Raw genomic sequence first — 23,198 nt, 5'->3', positions numbered from 1 at the left:
TTTTGGAATAAAGATGTTGGTTTAAGAATCATTTTAGCTTCTATAGCACCACTAGGTTTTCGTCAAATTTAGTAATATTTGAATGAACCAACACATTTACATGTATTAGCAAGCAGATGATTCAGCGGATAATTAAAACTTATCAAAGTATTCAAATTACTGTTACAGAAACTGTTGGTGACACTCTCTGGCCTATTTTGTTAAAAAATATTTTTGACAAATGAGTTCACAACAGGGCCAGAAACTATTGATATGTGCACCAGATAATTGAGCTGTCTAGCAAGTTAAATTTCCTCTGCAAATTTGATTATGTCAATGCTGCTTAAAACTATTATTAAGAGATGGCTTATGTCACATGCTAATTACACTAGGAATGAAAACTCAGCTAAATGCTGATTATTTCTTTTTAAAACACCCTTCAGAACTAACACCGCAGTTGACATAAACTTTCCTCACTTCTATAAGCTATTTTTTATTGACACAAGTACGTTTTATACATTTAAACCATGGTCCAACCATATGATGCAATATGGCTTTTATATGTACTGGTTTAGCACCTCAGATTAATTTCATAATTGTGAAATCAGTTTAACTGCATAATGGCTTGTGATTTCATTTGGAAATTAAAAAAAATTTTATTGACTCACATTCATTACTTGATATTTGCCCTTGACCAGTTTAACGCTAGAAATAGAACTATGTGGTCACTTTGGCAGCGCATATACCAGCAATAGTATTAGCATGCCATTAAACAGTATCTCAGTAAATTTCCGCATTAGCACCTTATCTCAAAACTTGTGATCTACGCCCTGGCCAGTTTGGTCCAGCGGTTAGAGCGTCGGCCTGCGGTCCGGAGAGACCCGGGTTCGGTTCCTGCTAAGGGCACGTACTTCGGTTGCAGTTTGTCCCCGGCCCTGGTTGGTCGTGCGGGTGGCAGCCACTCGATGTGTCCCTTCACATCGATGTTTCTCTCTCTCTCTCCCTTCCTCTCTCTCCCTCCCACTCTATCTGTACAAAAAATGGAAAAAATATCCTCGGGTGAGGATAAAAAAAAAAAAAAAAAAAAAAAAAAAAAAAAAAAAAAAAAAAAAAAACTTGTGATCTACTAATTATGATTAAGCTTTGCTGCAATGTCATTTTATTTCGCTTGCATTACTAGGCGTACATTAACATTAACGTAATTAATTCTTTGTATCTTTCGAATCCTGGCTGGAAGCAAGAAAGCATGGGAAATGTTAATTTCAGTTTTAAAGTTTCTGGTCACAGAGGCAGTACTTTCTCATGAATTAGTGATAACTCAAAGGCTCTTTAAGCACTTCTGATGTTCTCAGGTCCAGAGCAATGAATTCTGAATGAGCAGGTCCGTGTTCTTTCAGGATGGTATACATGCGCATTGTCACTGATGAGGAAATTAGAAGGGACCTAGTTGGCTAGTTTTCAAGTTCAAGATCTGGATCAAATCTGGCCCTGTTGTGAACTCATCAAATCACTGCCCATCTACATTCGATAATCGAACAATAATCAGATAGGGTAGAAATATTAAGTTGGAATGATTTGCCAAAAGCCAATTAGTGCACTTAAGATTTTAGCATTTGGCTTGAAAGGGACCTGAAAGCTCACCTCACCCAAATTCCTGTATAGTTTATGGAATGCCATGAATTAGGGGGTTAATTAAATGCATTTCTCCTTCTATTAGAAAGGTTAATAATTTGCTTAATTGCGGTGGTCTGTCTTCATTACGGTCTGTAGTGAATATGACTAAATTTTAATATTCAGGAATATCTGCTTGTGCTTAATTTTATCTCCTGAATTTAAAGGAAAGAGTCAGACTGCCCGACTTGCACACTCTAATCTCTTTCTGTAGTCTTTAAGCCACAAGTAATTGCCCTTTACCAGAGAGGAATAAAGAGTGTACTAATTTATGAATTCATTAATTTCTCTTCTCCACTGTGACATGCATATGCAATCACCTCATGTCTTGAGAGCACTATAACATTAATTACTAGTATTTTAGCTAAAAAGAATAAAATTCAATCAAATGAGTTTTTTGGGTTCCCATCTGACTCAATGTATGAGCCCCGGAATGATCTCTTTCTAGAATCATTTACTGTCCATATATATTCACTCTGTTAGCTTTTTTAGCCTCTATTGGCATTATTTTCCTTGAAACCCTTACATATCACACCAAAAGCTTTTAGGCTTTACGATGAGAAGAACCTGCAAAGATCATCATTATGTTTTCTAAGTCGGCCCAGGCAGCACAGACCCAGAGAGAGAGAGAGCAGGGACTCTGAGAAGTCTTTATTCTTTCCAGTGTGTGTGTGGGGGGGGAATTGATAACCCAGCCTTTATAACATAGTCCAGCATCTCAAAATACTAAATCCACAATGTTGCTGATATTCTCTCTTCTTTCCGTCTGTGTCCTGGATGATCTGCCAAATTCCGACAGCCTGGCCAGACTATGCAAGGCCCCTCAGAGCCGACCATGACACCTCTAAGTACTGCGACTCTTATGCTATCTCCTCTGACACACAGTGGTGTCATCTGATCCCGTTTAGTCAATTGTCTAAGTACATCTTCACTTTCTTTTATTTTGGAAGCCATTCTGGCTCTCCTGTCTTCATAGGCAGGTCATTTTCTCTTTACCCCCCTTTTTACATCACTAACCACCAGTCATCTTTCAAGGCTGGACTCAGACTTCTTCTCTCCAGGTAAACATTCCCGACTTGCCTCACCCTCGGGGTGTATTACCTGCTTCGCTTTTAACTGCTGGTCCACCCGACTCTGTACATTTCCTACACGGCATAGCCACCATTCACTTAGTCGTCTCTCTCCTTCCTGGACTATTTGGGGGCTAGCGATGTTGTCTTTTATAGTAAAATCCCAAGTAACGGTGTCCAGAAAAGAAGAGACTCCCAGCGAAGATTTGAGGGTTGAATGAATAACTGGTAGTTAGATTTAGACAGAGAAGCCTGACCTTTAGCTGACATGTGTATGGATTTTTTATGTCATTTTCCTTGCTATTTGACTAATACAGTTTCTCTCCAGACGAAAAAGTGATAGTCTCTGCATTCCCACAAAATCTTATCCTTCTAAGAAGACACAAATCTTCTCTGGTGTCAATCAAAACAGTGACACCTGAACGCTGAGAGGGCTGACAGATGTGCTTAGTACGTATGCACCCGAGGCGCTGTTTAGAAATACAAGTAAATCACAATCAGCACAAACTCAGGGCGTGCCAGTCACTTTCTCTACACTCAAGATGGTTGTGGGGAAACATTCTGTGTGCTTTATAAATTATTCATAGTCAAATTTGTTTAAATGCTCCACACTGATGCATTTAAAATATGATTCGATATACAGAGGTATCAATGCTGAGGCAGCCTTTCAGTTACTTACCTGGTACCTACAGTGAGGTACCATTTAGAACTGGAGAAATAACTGACACGTCAGCGGCCAACCTAGAATGGTATTCTGACAAAGTGAATGGAAATAGCAGTCAAGAAACAAGACCGTGTTAATGGCATATGGACTATGGAGAGGTCAGCTAAAGGAAGATGACAGAAGTTTTATCAGGATTTTAGAACTTAAAAACAACACATCTACTATTACTGTGCATCGATTATTGCTAAGAAAGTATCTCGCATTTTGCATAAGAGAGAAAGCAACCAGGCTTCTGTTTACTTGAATTCAGAGGCACAGCTATGCACGACACGGAGGAGGGGCGGGCGAAATACGAAGGGAACTGCACATAACCCTCTCGGGCCCGAGCCGGTCTAGTTCTCCACGGTGTGTATGGTGAAGAGTGAGATGCTGAACTCTCTCCAGGAAATGAAGTGTGTACTGCTACGGGCTGCAGAGAGGCGGGTGCAGAATGGGCTCCTGAAGGGTCTGGCAACCTTCATTAAAGAAATGATGGGGAGTTTTCCATTCTTCTCTCTCCCCTCCCTGGTGACCTTGTTCTGGAATTTCCTTCAGCCATTTCTCTCCCATCAGTTTACACATTTTCTCAATATCAGCCACTTTTCTTCTCCAGCTATGATTCCAAATTTTACTTCTTTTCTTCAGCACAAGTCTGAAGGTTTATCAATGCTTAAAGTTTCCAATTGCATGGCCCTGCCGGGTAGCACAGTTGGTTAGAGCATCATCCTGAAACACCAAGGTTGTGGCTTCAATCCCCGGTCAGGGCACATACAAGAAACAACCAATAACTGCATAAATAAGTGGAACAACACCTCTCTCTCTCTCTCTCTCTCTCTCTCTCTCTCTCTCTCTTCCTCTCTCCCCTTCCTCTCCCTCTATCTAAAATCAACAAACAAAAAATGTTTCTCATCCAATTAGGATTCCAAACTTACCATAACAACGTTTATTAAAGCAATCCATGACAAATACTGCTGAAACCAAAGGTTGATTTTCACTCTACCTGTGACTCCACCTGTAAATACCATTGGCATAGCTCTTTGCTTCCTCTTGAAACACTTCACACTCTCTGCTTCTCGATCCCACACATCTTGCTTTTTTCTTACCTCACCGGTTGCTTCTTCTTAGGGTGTCATTTTCTAAATTTAAGGTAGCCCAGGGTTCTGTCCCTGTCTCTCCTTTTCTTACCTACACTCCAGCCTACTAATTTAAGTACCCTCTACCCTCTATTCCCAACTTGGACCTGATGTATTCAACTGTCTTCTTGATATCTCTAAAATTTAACAAGTCCAAAGAGATTCGCTGTACTCTTTCCTCTTACCATGACTCCAGATACCCCTGCCAAATCCACGTCCCTGAAAGCCCTCCCCAAGTCACCGTGATTGTACCATCACACACATCAACCGTTCAGACCAAAATCTAAGGTATCAGCTTTTAACACCCCCCCCTTTTATTTTCCTTCACATCACTCATTAATTAATCCATCCCTAAGTCTCATTCACTCCAAAGTACGTCCAGGATTCAGTCACTCTCATGATCTCACTGCTCCTGGAGTGAGCCTCCATCTGTCACCTGGGCTAATGTGACAGCCTCTCACTAGTCCCCCTGCCTCCACACTGCCTGTCTGGCAATCAGTTCTACACAGAGCAGGCAGAGTGACCTTTAAAAAAAATCTAAATCCACATCATTCCTTGGCTTAAAACTCTTTAATAGCTTCCCCTGGCAACGAAAGCAAAATGTAAGCTCTTTACCCTGTGCCCTCCATGGTCTGGCCCCGCTCACTCACTCCACCTGTGTGGTCTCAAAGCCATTCTGCTTCAGCCTTGTGCTTGCCACCCCTTCTCACTTATGCAAAGCAGGAGGACTCTTCCCTTGGGCGACTGATTCTTTCTCACCATTCAGACCTCAGCTCAAATTTCTGGGCTTTCCATCAAACATCAGCAGCCTCTCCACTGCACCACCCCCCATGACATTCATTATTTTCTTCACAGAATGATTTATCTTCTTCCGAGTGTTGATTGACATGAAAATCATCTTACTTGTTTGTTGATTACTTGCTCACTACGAAAATGAAAGTTTCTAGAGGGCCCAGACCCTCGATCCTCACTATGCCATCGGGGCCCAGGTGAGTGAGTGGTGGTGCTGGTTGGCTAGCTGACTCATGGACTCAGGATGCCGCTCCATCGCACGTTAAAATCTATCTTTCTACTGGAAACTTCAAAGCTCATTTCGTGATTGATAAGACATATCCAAGAATTATTTTGCGGAGGTTGACCCACAGGAATCCGGCTTCCCTAGCTACCTCTGGCTCTATCCAAGCCTGTTGGGTGACTCCTTTGCTGCTTCTACCTTCCGCCTGTCTCTGTCTGGATCTTGATCTTCCTGGGTCTCTGAATTTCTTTAAACATTCACCTCCTTGGTGACTGTATTCTAGATTGTTCTCCCATTTAAACAAAAAGCAAAGGGCTTCCTTTGAAAGGAGCACAATCACAGCAAGTGACTGTGTTTACTGAGCATTGGAAACCATTATCATAGTCAAACTGTGTGTTGCTTTGGCTATTGTCTTAGAGCAATGAGACAGGTTAGCTATAAGAGAAAAACTTATCGTGACAGCTTTTTACTGCAAAGTTGGATATCAGTGGATCAAATTACGTTTCCTAAAATATTCTCACAGAGTGTATCTTTTTTTAAAGTATGTTATTGATTTTTTTTTAGAAAGAGAGAAATGATGAGGGAGAGAGGAACATCAATGTGAGAGAGAAACATTGATCTGTTGCCTCCCACACTCACCCCGACCAGAGATGAAACCCACAACATGGGTATGTGCCCTGACCCAGAATAGAACTGTCAACCATTAGGTGCACTAGACAATGCTCAACCCACTGAGCCATACTGGTAAGAGCTCATATAGTATATCTTGATGGACTGGGGCTAGTTAGTTCATTCAATACCTAACACAATGTTATGGAGAAGCCCAATTTAATCCTTTGGTATTTCAGGTCATAGTCACTTCTGGAGTAACTAACTCATGTTTCTAGGTGCTATATTTCACTCAGAAAATATTTGTTGAATTGCTATTATGTGCCAGGCACTGTAACATATATTAGGAATGTGATGGGAATGAACAAAACAGACATGTCATCTATCTTCATGGAGCTTAGAGTCTTAAGGGGGAGGCACATATTAATAAAAAAAATAATAGGTAATCTTAACCCTAACCCTAATGATTATCAGATGAATGCTTACTTACAGGGTGCCAGGCAGTGTCCTAAGAGTTTTACAGCTATTAATTCACTTAATACTTACAAGAACTCTTTGTGATGTAGGAACTACTAACAACTGGTAAGAAGCCAAGATGGGATTCAACATCAGGCTCGAGAGATGTGCTTCTAATCTCTACACTTTACTACCTCATTTGTTTTAAACATGTTAAACTTGTTTTAAAAAAAAAAATAAGAAAAAGGGGTATTATTTCAAGTAGATTCATAATTATAATGACAAGTTCTATGAACCGAAGGTAAAGAGCGTAAAGAGAGTACATTCCAGAGTGGCCTAGTCTGGGGAATCAAGGAAGATTTTCTTAGGGAGGAGGTATTAGAACTGAGATGAGAAGAATTTAATTAACTTAAATTTCATTCCCTCCAACCCTGTTCTGCCCCACCTAATACTAGAACCTTCTTTTCAAAGGAATACAGAGGCTCCTTATTGACAATCTGGTAGTGAATTCCTTCTCCTAACCTCCCTCCTTTCTATAATATAGTCAATCTCTGCTGTTGTTTAATATAATGCAGAGTTGGAACAAATAAATATGGGTCAGATGCACGTAAAAAATCCTGGGTGTCCATGGTTTGTCTCAGGATACATGTGAATTCAGGATGAATATGACACCTTCAATAATAACCCTAAGAAGCAAACAATGTTAACTCCCATTCCTTTGTGACCTGTTCTAGCCACTTGCAGATAAAGCTATAGTTTGGAGAGGAAGTATTTAAGAATATCAAACTATGCAATCAGGGCACTGGAAGAACTGACATTATAACATTTAATTTATGACACATTATTAGAAAAACAGTCCTCCCTGCCCATGTGGCAAAGCACCAAAGCTCATTGTGGTGCTGCTAGAGAAGGTCATCATAGGTCCCTTTGAGGTGACAGTTCATTTAATTCCCAGAGAGACCAGGAAGCTTCAATTTGTTCCTTGCTCACAGTTTTCATTCTTCACCCAAATCCTTATCTAAAAATATAGAACGCTGCACACAAGAGAGACCAAGAGAAAGAAGGAGAATGAATGTATTGCCAAACGACCAAGTCCAAGAGGATCGGGCTCCTTTTTTTATTAAACTTGCAGATGAAACTCACAGATTTCAGAAGAGAAAGCACAGACTTGTAATGAGGTGAGAGACCAAATCAGCAAATGAGAAGCAAGAAACATCCCCATGGCAATTATTCAACAGTCACTGAAATTTGCAAAAGATGCCAGCATTTCCCAGGAGAGTAAACAATCATGATGTTGAAATGTCAGCTGTGGAGATAGTATGCTAAAAATGCAGCGCAAAACTTCCCAGCAGTCTGTTTCGTCTTCTGGAGTGTAGCATTATGCACTAACCATCCACAAGTAGCCCCAGGGTTGCAGCTATATCAGCAGAAATGTCTTTAGCTCTTTGTCCCTGGCAACCATTAATGAACTGAACTGGGGACGCACTGGCAAGTTTAATTATCATCACCAATAATTGTTTAATTCTCATAAGGTAAAATGATAAAATTCAAACCCAAATCCTATAAACATCCATGTGACTGCCCGACTTAATGGCTGGTTTACTGTCTGGTTCTGCATATCTTTGGCAGTCAGGAGGGACCTTCCATTTGGTTGCCTTGGTGACACCATCTCTATATGCTTTTTAAAATATCCCATATTGGCATCTCCCAGGAATAGATATAGAAGGGAGTCATCTAATTAAGAAGTAAACTAATTACTAATATACTTATCTCTCTAGTTTAAGGACGTATCTCTAACACTACACAACATGCATATAGTTTTAAGATAATATCAAGGCAATTGTTTTCATCCTTAACTGTGGCAGACGATGCATCCTAATTATTTGAAATGAGTAGACAGTGACTTTTACTCCCCCTTTGGAATGCATGGAGTGTCTGGGCAAGGCTCATGTTCGACCTTCTTCATGTTTAATGTTTCCGAAGAGGAGGACAGTGGAAAGGAGAACTAAGTCGGAAGTTGCTCCAGCTTCTCTTTCGATAGTTCTGTGGCAAGGCATCCCCCTCCGTGGTAACCAGCTGCATCGTGCTGATTAACAGGTGAGGACAAGAGGGAGTTGCTTAGTGCAAAAATTGGGAGGGGGTGGTGTCTGGAGTTGCCAAACATGTGACAGACTTAGATAAAAAGAGAATGGGAACATCCCACCATTTGGATGAAGAGTCTAAAATGAGTTAGCTGATGAGAATAAAATATTATTCATTACAACGGGTCCTGAGGCCATGTCAGTGACTGAGTGCTAATAGTGGTCAATAGATCACTGACTAATGCAATCCCATTTTAAGACTTGAATAGCTAATTAAATTTTATGATTTTTCAGGGATTTAATATTATGCATTATAGGAAATGGGTTGTCCAGTGATAGAGAGACTGGCATCATATGGCTTTTAAATATATTTTCAAACAAGATAATGTGGTTTTGCGATGGCTTTATGCATACGGCCAATTAGAACATATTTTGCTCCATGCGCTAGGGATTATGTGACATAAACCATAGTGGGAGCAGAATGCTCAGCATGGAAGGAGAGAGGGAGCACAGTGCCTTAGTCCCCACCCCCATGAGCTCAAGGTCATAGATATTAATGTGAGCTAGGAATTATCTATATGACACCTGCCATGATAAGGTTCTATTTATATAATTATAATTAATAATGAATTAAATTTATTATCTGTTCGAGGCATAAATCTTCAGAAATAATGGGATGCCTCTTTTGATGCATTTCTACAGCTCGCCTGACATTTTTATACCTCTAGCTCCCAAAATATAAGGTCTACCCTAATGTCTCCCAGATGTTTATCACAAGTCCTCAAAGTAACTTCGTAGACTCTCACGTAAAGTTTTGCGGTACATTCCTTACATGAATATAGGACATATTTTATGAATCTCACATAATAGTAGAAAGCTCAGTATTACATTTTTAACTGCTGTAAATGTTTCAAAAACCTCCGAGAGGGATTCAAAATGATTGTAACACACAGGCAATTCCAAAATGCTCCCGTGACCCCTGGCAGTGCACTTAGCCTTCCAACAGCACGTGTACATTTCCCCATACCCTGGGCTGCAGTTAAGTGGGGTTTTTTCCTAGGAAGATGGGTTACTTAGATTTCTAGAGGCTAGACATGGGTAAAGGAAACTATTGGTAAATATGTATTCAAGGTCAAATAGTTTTCAGAAAATTCTAACACTCTTTTCCAGAAGGAAAAAAAAGATTCATCATTTATCCATCTTAACAGCTTCAGATGATGATAACGTTTTCAGATGCCAAAGGGGTAATCTAAAGGCAATTTTAAGAACATGTCATTTACTGAAACAGAGTACCGCTTTCTGCTTATGGGAACTTTGGTAGACTATCCCTGGGGTTGTTGAGGGAGCAGCGCCTGGTGACCGAAGTCTTAGGACAGATGTCAGGACCTTTAGATTCTGATGTTGGTGCCACAGCAGCTCACACACTCACCACCAAAGCTCTCAGAAGAAGAATGTCTGAATCCACAGTGGTTCCGATGAGAGAGGACTGGCCTTGAAATCAGAAAATTTCATTTTAATACTTGCTCAGTAAAATAGTCTACCTGAGGCTCAGTTTCTGTATAACTTCATTTGTAATTTGGGGGAGTAATATCTTCCTCCTAGACTTATTGTAGATTGTTATATGTATGTGAGGTTATGCGAACTAAAATTACTTTGTAGCCCTGGCCAGTGTGGCTCAGTTGGCTGAGCGTTGTCCCATGCACTGAGAGGTTGCAGGTTTGATTCCCAGTCAGGGCTCATGCCCGGGGTGCTGGCACGAGCCCCAATAGGGGCATGCAGGAGGCAGCTGATAGATGTTTCTCTCTCTCCTTCTCCCTCTCTCTCTCTAAAGTCAACAAAAACATATTTAAAAAATAAATAAGCCCAGCCAGTGTGGCTCACTGGTTGAACATCGACCCATGCACCAGGAGGTGGCTGGTTCGATTCTCGGTCAGGGCACATGCCCAGATTGGGGGCCAAATCCCCAGTGGGGGGCATGCAGGAGGCAGCCAATCAATCTTCTCTCTCATCAATGTTTCTATCTCTCTCTCCCTTTCCCTTCCTCTCTCTCTAAACTCAATAAAGAAAAAATATTTAAATAAATAAATAGGATAAAATTACTTTCGTAAATTGTAAAATCCTCATCAAATGAGAGTTATTGCTTTTATTATACAGATACAAAATATGGCTCAACCCTGTACCCAAGACCTAAAGGAAATGACACACTCCAGTGTAACTTTATACTGTACTTATTCCTCTCTTAGTTATGAGAGAGTCTGTTAGAAAATGTAGGAATGCTATTTTTATGATCTATCATATCTATAATATGAGGATGTAAAGGGCCTTTAAAAAGTGTTGTTCAGATATCCCAAACTTAAACTTTTTTCTATGTACAATGTGCCTCTTTTATCATTATTGTTTTAAATTGTTTCTCATGGAAATTCTTTGTTTTAGAGAGCGCTGAGTGAATTCCAGTAATTTGGGAGACCGGAAGAAGGAGCTATAAAGAGATAAGATTTCATGTATTGGCAATATCACTCCAGTCTTAAAAGCAAAACAAAAGTGATCTAGTAAGTGATCATTGGGAGTCTGGGCAGAGTTGGGATAGGTGAGTGGAAGTTAAGGAGTTAAGATAATTAATGATCTAGGTCTCAGCTATCAAAAAATCTTGAATGATGAGTAATAGTGATTTTGTATTCCAACCAAATTCTCCATGTCAGAGAATTCTTCTTAGTTTTTGGGGTCTCAAGCAAAAACACAAATTAAGACAACGATTTATTTATTGTTGCATGGAGAATGCCAAAATATGTGTAAATATTAGTAATCTTTTGCAGAACTCAGAGGCTAGATTATGGTTTGGCAATGATTGATGCCCCAAGTCTGTTCTCAAGAGCAATAATTTATTATCTAAATGGAGATCTCTAGTCTAGAGATCTGCAATAGGCTGATATTTTCCAATTTCAACTCTGTTTCATAGATCCATCTTGCAACCCAGAGATTTCTATTTATGGCAAAATTGTATAATCAGTTTCTCCAAGCTGTTTTCCTAATGGAGAGGCTACTGAGGAAAGTCAACCTCTGGTGATGAGCTACCCAAGGGAGGATTTTTGCCAAACGATTATAGTGACGTTATGTGGCATACAGTCAATTGGCAACTGGGCACTGTTCCAGGCCATCTGAAAGACAAAGCAGGTGGCCAAAGCAAATAATTCACATTACTACATTTTCCCCCCTAAATTTTGTAGTGTCTGCTTTAACTATCTGTTTAGTTCGGATGAACTGGAAAACTGCCCAGTCTCCACAGCTCCCAGCAGTTAGGCTCACATGCCCAACATACTGAGTTCAATCTTGTGAAATAATAATTTCATTGAAAATGAAATAAAATCAAACAGTGTTGAGCAGAGAGGCATTAATTACTCATAAATGCAACTCAGAAGAAACCACAGCACCAATGCCACCCATTGTAAGAGGCAGAGCTGCGTGGAGTCTTTGGAGCTACAAAGACTGCACTTGATTCCTGGTAGTGCCTCTTACTAGCTGAATGGCCTTAAGCAAGTAAAATCCTTAAGTGACCTGGAGCAAGTAACCCCTAATCTCTTCACAGTAATATGAGGATAAAAACATTAGTGATGAGAGAAGCTTTAGTAAGAATGAAATGTGATATTGCATGATGCCTTGCCCATAGAGGTGGTGCAAAGAAGGCTAGCAATCATTACTACCACTTCTTGCCTACTTTGAGTGCCAGATATGGCTATTGTCTCTCAGCTGCAAATCCACCTCTCTCTTCTCTGCTTTGGGATGCTAGAGGTGGCAGTCTACAAAGACACTTCTGCTTTGCCAGGGGATCCTGGTAGGTTCTGCCATCAGAGGCCACTAGGGGTAGACTGCAAGGCTGAAGGAAGAGAAGGGACTTGCTTCTTCCTGTGGGTTTTCTGTCTGTTTGAGGTTTCTTTAAGCATTTCTCCAGCAATGCTTCTTCATCCCTTCCATGGTTCCCTTCCAGGAAAACAGCTAAATCCTGTGCAATGTTTCCAGCATTTGCAGAACCACTTTATCCTGCTGGTTAGAGGCCTGGATCTGGAACCAACCCCTTAGGCCCCTCCTCGATGCTCAGAGACACCACCGCCAGCTGAACAACATTCCTTTTTCTTAAATACCTGAGTTTCAGCTTCACAGACCTTTTCCTCTAAGCTTCTAAGTGCTAATATTTCAGCCTCTTCCTATGAATCCTCAGCTCCAGGGATGATAACAGCTTCCAGGATTTGCTGTCTTCCTACCATAGGATTCACTTATAATCCTTCCAATTAACCAACTAACAACATTGTACCTAGCCAATTACTCATTATATTAAATATTCTCTCCTCAAATAACTGGTGTTGTTTCTATTTCCTGAGGGGCACTTACTGATACATGCAATATCCGACAGTTTATTAAATCACTTGGGTAGCTTAGAAGGATCTTGGTTTTGAGTTAAACTTCCCTCCTAGTGACTAGTTACTGCTCTGAAGTCACAGAACATGGTGGAATAAGAAATGAGGCAGATGAGGCAGCCAATAGGAAATAGCATAAAGGTCTGGATAGAAATGACATGACTGATTGCCTGTTCAAATAGAAATTACAGTGATGGATCACCCTTCAAGGACTTATCCATAAAATTCCAATAAAACTCAGGAATGGATCTCATGCAGCATTCTACAACTTCCCACTCAAGTATCAAACAAGACATAAAAATATGAGAGCTCACAACTCTAAGAACTTTTATTCACAATCAACTTATTGCTGGAATGGAAGGATGTTGCACAAACCACAAACTGGTGGAATCGGAAGAAAAACAATATGAAGATGATAATTGTGTCTGAAACTAACTGTAGCAAATGTTTCTTTTTTAAAATTCTTACTTGAGCATATGTTTTTATTGATTTTAGAGAGAGAGGAAGGGAGAGAGACAGAGAGAGAGAAATATTGATGTAAGAGAGAAACATCCATTGGTTGACTCTTATACACACCATGACTGGGAATCAAACTCACAACCTAGGTATGTGCTGACCAGGAACATAACCTATAACCCTTTGGTGAATGGGATGCCACTCCAAATAACTGAAACACTGAGACACCCAGAGGGCAGTGGCTAATATTTCTTGAACCATATACATATACATATAGATGATAGATAGATAGATAGATAGATAGATAGATAGATAGATAGATAGATATATCAGGCATTTCTTAACACTTTCTATGTTATTTCATTTAATCTTCCTTAAAACTCATTGAAATAGATGCTATTATCCTTATCTTATAGATGAAGAAACTAAGGCATGAGAGGTTAAGTGATTACCTAGCAACATTTAGCTGGTAAGTGGTAGGAATAGGATTCAGACTCAGGCAATCTGGGTCCTCTGGCTCTTCGCTTCTACGATTCTCATCTTCTCTTCTATCATGTAGTTCAATTGTAAGCATCACCATGGCCCCTCTAATGCATGGGTTCTGCTTTTTGAAGTAGTCAGAATGACAATCACTTCCCTCTTCTGATTAGTATATATGTATTTTTAATGCAGATAAAAGCCGCATCTCCAAGAGGAGTGTGTATAGAAGAGGTTTAATTCTCCCAAGAAAAGCATCATAGAAGGTAGCAGAATCAGAAATCACCCATGTAGACATGCAAACCAACAGCTGTGTCTTTGTTTTTCATGTACTTCCTTCAGTAGAAATCAGTGTATTGAATGTTTGGTTCAGATCAGTGATTTTCAAATAAGTGGACCTAACAGAAACACTGGGGATTTACATACACAAGCCCATGTCTCCTCAGATTTTGAGCCAGGAGATCTAGGATGAAGCCTAGGTATGTATTTTGAAAAGGCCACCTAGGTTGAGGAATTAAGAGCTACTAGTTATCAGAAAGCAACAGAGTCCAGCCCGTGTGGCTCAGTGGTTGAGCGTTGACCCAGGCACCAAGAAGTCACTGGTTCAATGCCTGGTCATGACACATGCCCAGGTTGTGGGTCTGATCCCCAGTGAAGGGCATGCTGGAGGTGGTCAATCAATGTTCTCTCTCATCGATGTTGCTACCTCTCTTTCCCTCTCACTTCCTCTCTCTGTAAAATCAATAAAGGAAAAAGAAAAAAAAATTAAAAAAAAAAAAAAAAAGCAACAGAGCAGGGGAGAAGCAGATTCCAGCCCTGTACAGCAGAGTACAAACACCACATGCTTGGTGACAGCTAAAGACTGAAATTTGGCTTAGGGGATGTGCACAGCAACTCCATGTTCAGCTGTATTTATTAGAAGGGGATTCAGCCAGAACATAAGTGAATTTAAAGTAAAGCAATTAGCAATCTAAGCAGCCTGTTTGTTGGCAAACAGAGGGTTTAGATAGATTTCTTGTTCTAGAATAAGAACTCCTCTGCCCACCCAATAAAAAAAACAAAGCAACATGGGCCCTATACAAATGCTGCAGAACTGGCAAAGAAAAAGCAAAGCCATTTGGAAAGTGATTTAGTTTAGAAGCCAAAGGAAAATGAGAAAAAGAAAAAAAAAAAACCCACAAAGACCCTGACATTTAAACAATAAGCAGGATAACATGGTTTTTATGAAATATGAGTAATTCACAAGAGGAGAACATGTTGAGAGGAACAATAACAGGCTGGAATGAAAAGTAATAGTGTTCCATGGAAAGAAACAGGAAAACTGAAAATTTGATAATAGATTTCAAATATGCTTTAGAAGCATAAAAGGCATGAGAAATATTGCAAAGCACTGAATTAATGACATGGAAGACAAATTTAGAAAATCTTTCAGGATACAGAACAAAAGAATCAAGATCGATTCTGTGTGTCAGTTTGTACTCAGACATATCCTGTTTTATGTCTAGTTGTACTATGTAATTTGTAACTGCTCCCCTTTTTACTTTCAAAGTTGTCCTGGTTTGTATATAAACTGTTTGGTCACCTAAATATGGGAGATAAACTTAAGAATTAAGAAAGAAACCATAACCACAGGAACAGAAGGACTAATCAAAGACACATCTGAAGAAAAATTTTGTTTAAAATAAATCTCAGCTTGATGGACTCACCTCATTCTTAGGAAAATCAATAAAAATGACCTGTACTTAGACATATGTGGCAAAATGTTTTAAATAAAAACTGTCAAGCATTTAGGAAGAAAGAAAAAAATAAACTTCAAAGGAATAAATATAAATATCATGGGTTTCTCATTTCTGCTGCATTAAATGCTCAGACAATAAAGTGATATCTAAAGATTTTTCTGCCTTGTCAATTTTTCTTTTATTTTTAAGAAAAATAACAAAGACATACTGAGCTATATAAGGGTGTAGAAAATATACCCCATATGACATAGATCCCAGGAAATACTCCAATTAACTAGCATTTATGTTCCCCTTCCAGAAATTTATGCTAAGGAAATAATCTACAAAGTGGACAGAGTCTCTAAACAAAGACATTTATTGTAGGAACATTTTATGACAAAAATTGTAAAAAGAACTCAAATGTCAACATTCTAGGTATATCCAAACACTTGGGATAATAGGTGGTTAGTAAAATAATGGTGACAGAGGCTACACGTTGGCAAGGAAGCCAGAAGGGAACAGCTATGGTCAAGGACATTCTGAGGGAAGCAAGGCTGCACTTTGATGACCTGAACAAGCTTTGTATTGGAACCAGAGGTTAACCGGTAGACCATAGAGCCCAAGGAAGAGTGGAAAAACTTTGTGGACAGAAAATACAGTAGTTGGTGGTTTAACTGAGCTTGCTGAACAACTTGCAAAAGAAGCAGACAATGAGAAGATGAAGGCCACTGGTGCTTGGAACTTGCTCAAATCCATAGCAGAGCAGAGAGAAGCTGCACAGCAGCAACTCCAAGCACTAATGGCAGAAAAGAAAATGTACCTGGAAAGGTATCGAGTTGAATATGAAGCTTTGTTTAAGATAGCAGAAGAAAGTGACTTTATTAACTATTTATTTTTTTCAGAAAGGAACTGAAATTTTCATTTTACAGCAGGAGGGCAAAAAAACCAAACAAACCCAAAACAATAAGCACCCCAAATCCTCCTCTGTACCATTCCAATTACTATGACTAATGACCCAAGTATGTCATGTGAGATGGTGTGTATGGAATGCAGCATCTGTAAGGGCAATAAAATAAGTTTGGGGGAGTTTCTTCAGATGACAGTACTTATCTGCTGAATACCCAGAGGCCACAGTGGACCACGTTCTCACCTCTTGCATTCTTAGTCTGAACTAAGCAGTCTGTACACCTTGATCCTTTTTTTTGGGGGGGGGGGGTGGGGGTGGATAAAGCAATACATTATTGTTTTCTAAAATAATAAATAAAATAAAATAATGGTGACAGTGGGTCTCCCATAACATGAGAAAACACTGGCAATGTCACATCAAATGAAGAATCGGAATAGAAACTCTCCACATTTAAAAAGTTTTATGTAAGGAGTACAAGAAAAATATCTCAACAAGTTAGGAGTGATTATTTCTTGAGTGAGATTAAGACATTTTTTCTAAGCTTTCATAGTTTTCTGATTTTATAATTAAGAAAAAAAATCAACAACACTGGTAGAGAAACATGATTTGTTTGATGTTTGTGGAGACATAAAAGATTCACAACATAATAGAAGTGACCAAAGCAGAATACAAAGTTGACTGTACATCTATCATTTCAGAAGTTCACTCATTTATTCCCTAAAGAGATATCTGAGTGACTACTCTGTACAAAGGACTGTATAGGCCCTTGGATCATTATGGCAAGTAAATCAGAAACAATGACCTCACAGAGGTAAAAACATGTTGTACAAAGAGACAAAAATTGGCTTGAAATATATGTTAAAGTGATAAAATTATTAGTTTTTAAAACTATAAACACATTTTTCACATAATCATTATGTTATTTTTAGAATATAAAATTATTATTTTTTAAAAAGTTTATGAATAATAGAATGCCATAAGGTAGGTAACCTTCCTAAACCAGAGTATTATTAGCTTTTTCAAAATTATTCACAAGAATCCTCCAGACCATTTACTTAGCAAATTCCTTTGCACAGGGCTTGTGGCAGGATAGTAAGAAGCTAGGAAAATTCCTAGGCAAGTGGAATGGGAAAACTGAGACAAGAAAATTAAAAAAGGGCAAACAGTTTGGGTATTTTACAGCCAGCTTATGAATCACAAGACCTTATCTGCCCCAACCAAGGACACTGGAAAGCAAATGGTTAATTCCTCTCCTCTAATCAGAGAATGCATAACCTCTCCTCTAATCAGAGAATGCATAACTTAAATCACCCTGGCCTTGGAAAACAGAGAACAAAGACCCAGCTAAAGCCATTTGTGGCAGCTAAACCCAAGGAGCAATATCACTTGGGGGATACAAAGACAGGGAAGGGGGGAAATGAGTTTTATCTCACCCACTGAACAAAGAAGTCAGCAGTTTGGGGACTTGCCAAATTAAAATCACCAGATGTTCTCATAAATTCTGGAAAAACCACACAAAGTGAAAGGGGGATCTTGACATCTAGTCTGTTGCCCAAGGTATCGATCAGGCAAAGCAATCTTGAAACCTATAAACAGAAAAGTACAAAATCCCTAACACTCCACCAGGCGGGGTACTCAGACTAGGTGGGTGCCCACTTGTGCTACATGCCAAGTGAATTTTTAATACATTTGATTGCCTTGCTTCCTTAATACATTTGCTTGCTTTACTATAACATTATTGTCTGTTACTCATCTGAAATCTTTCTTATGAGACTGACAAGGGCCGAGGAGGGGACAGCCCTCTCCCTGCAACTCAGGGGGCTGTCTGCTAACAGATTTAGAATCACTGAACCCGCAGTAGAGGAAAGAAAGCCAGTGATGAGATACAAGGACATTTTTGTATTTTGAAATGACATTTCCTATGAGGCACTTCAATCACTCTATCGTCACTACTTTGTTCATTATCTCATCATAGAAATGTTATCAGTTTTCTTTAAAAAAACAACATACACACATGAGTATCAAGAGTGTTTGTCAATTTTTTGCCATGAGCTTGATTTTTTTAGTGCCTATTGAATTTTGGTGTAAGGGAACAGAGGCGTAAGAAAAGGAAAATAAGGGAATCAGCATATTTTCTTTAAAAAATTGAGTACCTGCTATATGTCATATGATTCTGTTGATCCACTTGATATTAACCAATCCACCTAATCAACACCTCAAACACTATAAGTAGTTATCATTATCTCATTATCTCTATTTTATGAGTAAGGTTTCTAAGATTCATTTATGAGTACACGTTTTTAGTGCTTTTCCCCCTTTTTCTTGCTTTCAAATGAGGGTGGCTACCTCTCCTTTACACATGCACTATCCTTGCACTTTCTAGCTGCACCTTTGAGTCGTACTTGTTATGGCTACAGGCTTATGCCACCTCCAATTCCTTAGTGGGGCGCCGAGGTGCTTCTGGTTAATACTTCTCTACCACAAATGCATTGACATTTCCTGTTCCAAAAATGTCAAACTGGGCCTGCAGATTATTTGTAAAAATGTGAGTTACTGAATTAACTTGATGAAGGGAATCCTTTCACAATGTAGAGTTGACCCTTGAACACCATGGGTTTGAACTGTGTGGGTCCACTTATACACAAGTTTTAAAATAAATACTGTAAATGCATTTTCTCTTGCTTACAATGTTCTTAGGAATAATTTCTTTTCTCTAGCTTACTTGATTGTAGAAGACAGTATATAGTACATATAACATACAAAATGTGTTATCGACTATTTATGTTATCAACATATGGCTTCTGGTTAACAGTAGGCTAGTGGCAGTTAAATTTTGGGGGAGTCAAAAGTTACACGTGAACATTGGACTGCATGAGGATGTTGGTGCCTCTAATCCCCACATTATTCAAAAGCCAGTTGTGTACCTATATCAAATCATCATGTGTATATTTTAAATATGTTACAGTTTTATCTATTAGAATTCAATAAAGCAGGGGAAAAGTGAGTTAGTTGTCAATATTTAAGGAAATTTTTACATTTAAAAAATCTATCCTCTGGCTTCCTTTGAAAAGTTACAGTGTCTGGCAACATCCCCATGAGTAACAGCTGCTGCAGCTGAGGGGTGGCTGGCCGCCTCCTTTAGAAAGGTCAGGCACTCTTCGGTTCCCCACAATTTTTATTACTCCCTACTGTATTCTTTGGGACTGTTTTCCACATTTTCATTACCTTCCTGTTCCCCTATAAGGCATCTGAGTTTGAGACCTCTGCCCCAGGTCATTGATCCTCAAACTGTACTGTGCATCTATGAATCCCTCGGGGAGTTGTGTGTGTGTTTTTTAATGTATACATTAGGCCATAGCACAGAATTTCAACAACTCAGTGAGGCAGAAATTCTAAGTTTAAAAAATGTCCTAATGTGATTTTGTTTCAGGTGGTTCCTGGTCACAATTTAAAAATCACATTAGGGGAGACCCTTAGGATAATGTGGTCCCCAGATACACGCACAACCAACTGTGAACACAATCGCCTGTGGAGTGGTTTGTTTTCTAAGCAGAATTCTATGTTCCAGCCCTGGGGGCTCTGACTTGATAAGTCTGGAAACCTGTATTTTGAACCGCTATCTGGGTGTGGCTCACAGGCAGATGGCCACCACTCCAGGGGGAAGCCTACGGGATTGTACTGGACGAAGGAGCGGCAGGGACCGCAGTGGGAAGCCAGGAACAGAACTAGGTATTCTTAGCAGAAGTGAACTTGTCTCATTTCCTGATATTTTGTTTGACAAGAGATGACACGATAAAATACAATTCCAGGCTTTTTCTCTTCTTCATTGATGATTATTTCCTGTAACTTTACATTTCACCGACACAAACTTTCTCTAATTTTACACATCATGAATCTTTGGCTTTAAAATATAGTGAAATTGGCTGGATAGGGGGGAACAAAAATTAGGGAAAGCTGTGATTCAAAGACATGAGAATAATGTCACTTTCTGTCCCGGGTAGTGTCCAGGAAATCGAAAACCAATTGAGGGACGAAGAAGGATGCATGAAAAGTTCAACAGGGTAGTAGAAACAGGTTTTCTATTTCTTACAAAATCAATTTCCTCAAGGCCTTTCTCTTCCAGCTTTGTTCTGTGTAACAGTAAATCCTGGGTGGTCATGAACTCGATCCACCACAGTGAACGAGGACCATTGTCATCAGGCAGTACATGTTCTTAGGTTCACATCACCTCACCTTGACAGATGGTGGGTTTGTGCAGATGTTACTTAGTTCTGTTACACTGGAAGGGATGGAAATGGACCATTAATTGAGTTTAATCAACAGTCACTAAGCATCAATTATGAGCCACACACTGTGCTAGGAGCTTAGGGTTCAGTTTAGTGGAGGATCGAGTCACATGTTAACAAATAATTATACTGCTGTGGCACAGATCTTAAAAAGAAGAAATTAGAGGTAGAATGTCAACCAGAAGTGAAAGGGAGAGGGTAGGAGGTAGTTGGGAGAGGGTGGGCACACAGGTGATATTTAAGCAAAAGTTTGCATGTTGAGTAGGAGTTTCATGTGGACACAGGCAAAGGGCATTCGGAGCAGTAAGAACAGTGTGCTGAGGCTTGGAACAGCATTGCACATTCAGGCATTGCTGAGCACAGAGTACAAAGGGTGAGGGTTAGTATCTGGAAGAAACCAGAGTCAAGCAAGGCTCAGGTAATGAAAGGTCTTGATTGCCACTTAGAATACATCCCTGTGGGTTAGAGTTTGGTGGTTCACGGGAAAATTTAGGTTGTTCAGGGACCTGACATTAAATAACACTGAATCACAAATTGAGAAAGTTAATCCCTTTTCAATTAGCATTTAATCCCCCTGTTAAATCAAGGAGAAAAACCTCAGTTTGGTGTCAGTATATCATTAATCCTTCTTCAACACCTAGACATTTTCCCACTTATAAAAGGGCTCAGGCCAGGGTACCTAGCTCAAATTGTTTTGATTTCACTGTGTGCTTATTTTTACAGTTCATTTCTTTTTGTGGCAAGGGTTTTTCACTGGTGTCATGACGGAAAGAGTTTTTTAAAATAAAGGGATTTACGTAAAACAGTAAGTTCATTTAAACAATTAATAGCAGTAGATGATGCAGAGATACAGCGAGAATTATGAAGGCAGTATGAATGCCTAACTCTTGGGGAACAACACTGTTGTCCGTGGGGAGTCCTGAAAGGGTCTAAGCAGGCTAATGAACTGGTTTTCTGTCTGACAGCAGCTTGGAGAAGATCATGGAGAGTCAAGAGTGGAGGCAGAGAAGTCGGTGAGGTCACTGAGACACTGGGCGGAGCCCGTGGGGCCGCGGTCCGTGCTGCTGGTTTATCCCTGACCGCTGTCCTCTGCACCCGGGCAAGCCTGCGCTTCGCTGGCCGCGGCTCAGTCCTGATGGACGCCGAGATCTTTACTTGGTCGCTGAGTGGCCAGAGTTCAAAGGCAGACTTGGCATGAAGGTTAATTATTTTCCAGTAACTCGACCCAGTAGGAGGTATTATTTAGAAACGGATACAATCTCAAAAATCTTAACTAACCTATTTTATGGACAGAAGCAGGCAATCTTAGCTTGAATATTTGGTTTCCAAAGTGTCTCTCACATTCCAACCTGTGTCCTGGCCGTGGTCCTCCTACCCCGCCAGCTCCTAGACTCCCTTCTCCCCCTAAGATAGGCAGCTGACTTGGGGGCATTTGGAGCCTGATGGGGAGCAGGAAACCCTGCTCTCCTGGCCTCCCCTTCCAGCAACCGCTGACCATGTGGGAGCGACAAAGCAGCTGGGACAAGGGTTCCTACGGCCGGGTCACTTCTGGGGAAGACAGCCCTGGCTTCCCAAGCTGGGGCTAGGAGTGTTCTCCTGAAGAAAAGCTGTTTCAATAGAAATACTTCTTATCTGTTTCTCAAATTTGAATTTACAGTTTTTATGTATATTAGGTCACTGAGACCCGTATAAATTATTTAAAATATCAGAGTAGGCATTCAGTGAATACCTCTTTCATGCCTATGTATAATTTATTACAGAGGGAACTGAGGCTCGGAGGTTTTTCCCAGGCAGGAGAGATGAGTCTGGACTTCGAAGCCAGTCTTCTCGACACTCTACACCCCTTGGTCTCAAACAGAACCTATTACTGACATCATTTAGCATCTACATAACTGTTAACACCATACTTCTGCTATTTTATGGGTCCAACCGGCTTTTCAGCCTAGGCCAAGGTCATAATAGCCACAGGTAACATTGCTTCAATAGAAAAATCAATTCGGAATTGGAGTTTAATTCATCTGCAGATCGTTACAGGTTGGGTGTACATCTGTCTCTCTATACAGATACATAATAGAGAAATGCTTTTTAATATAATGATTTATTTATTTTCTTTATTGATTTTAGAAAGAGAGGAAGGAAGAAGGAGAGATAGAAACATCGATGAGAGAGAACATCAATTGGCTGCCCCCTGCATGTCCCCGACTGGGGATTGGGCCCATAACCTGGGC

At 39.9% G+C, this 23,198-nt stretch overlaps 1 protein-coding gene and 1 pseudogene across 1 annotated transcript in view; one reads left to right on the top strand and one right to left on the bottom strand.

Moving 5' to 3' along the window:
* The window catches only part of GRIN3A (glutamate ionotropic receptor NMDA type subunit 3A), a 156,098-nt gene that overhangs the window by 118,406 nt on the left and 14,494 nt on the right, over positions 1-23,198 (bottom strand). The gene's annotated exons all lie outside the window — the stretch shown is intronic.
* Positions 16,302-16,657, top strand: LOC118629697 (annotated as a pseudogene).

The sequence above is a fragment of the Molossus molossus genome, unplaced genomic scaffold, assembly GCF_014108415.1.
Source record: "Molossus molossus isolate mMolMol1 unplaced genomic scaffold, mMolMol1.p scaffold_m16_p_14, whole genome shotgun sequence".
Taxonomy (NCBI): Eukaryota; Metazoa; Chordata; class Mammalia; order Chiroptera; family Molossidae; genus Molossus; species Molossus molossus.
This window is presented reverse-complemented; position numbering and strand designations above follow the sequence as displayed.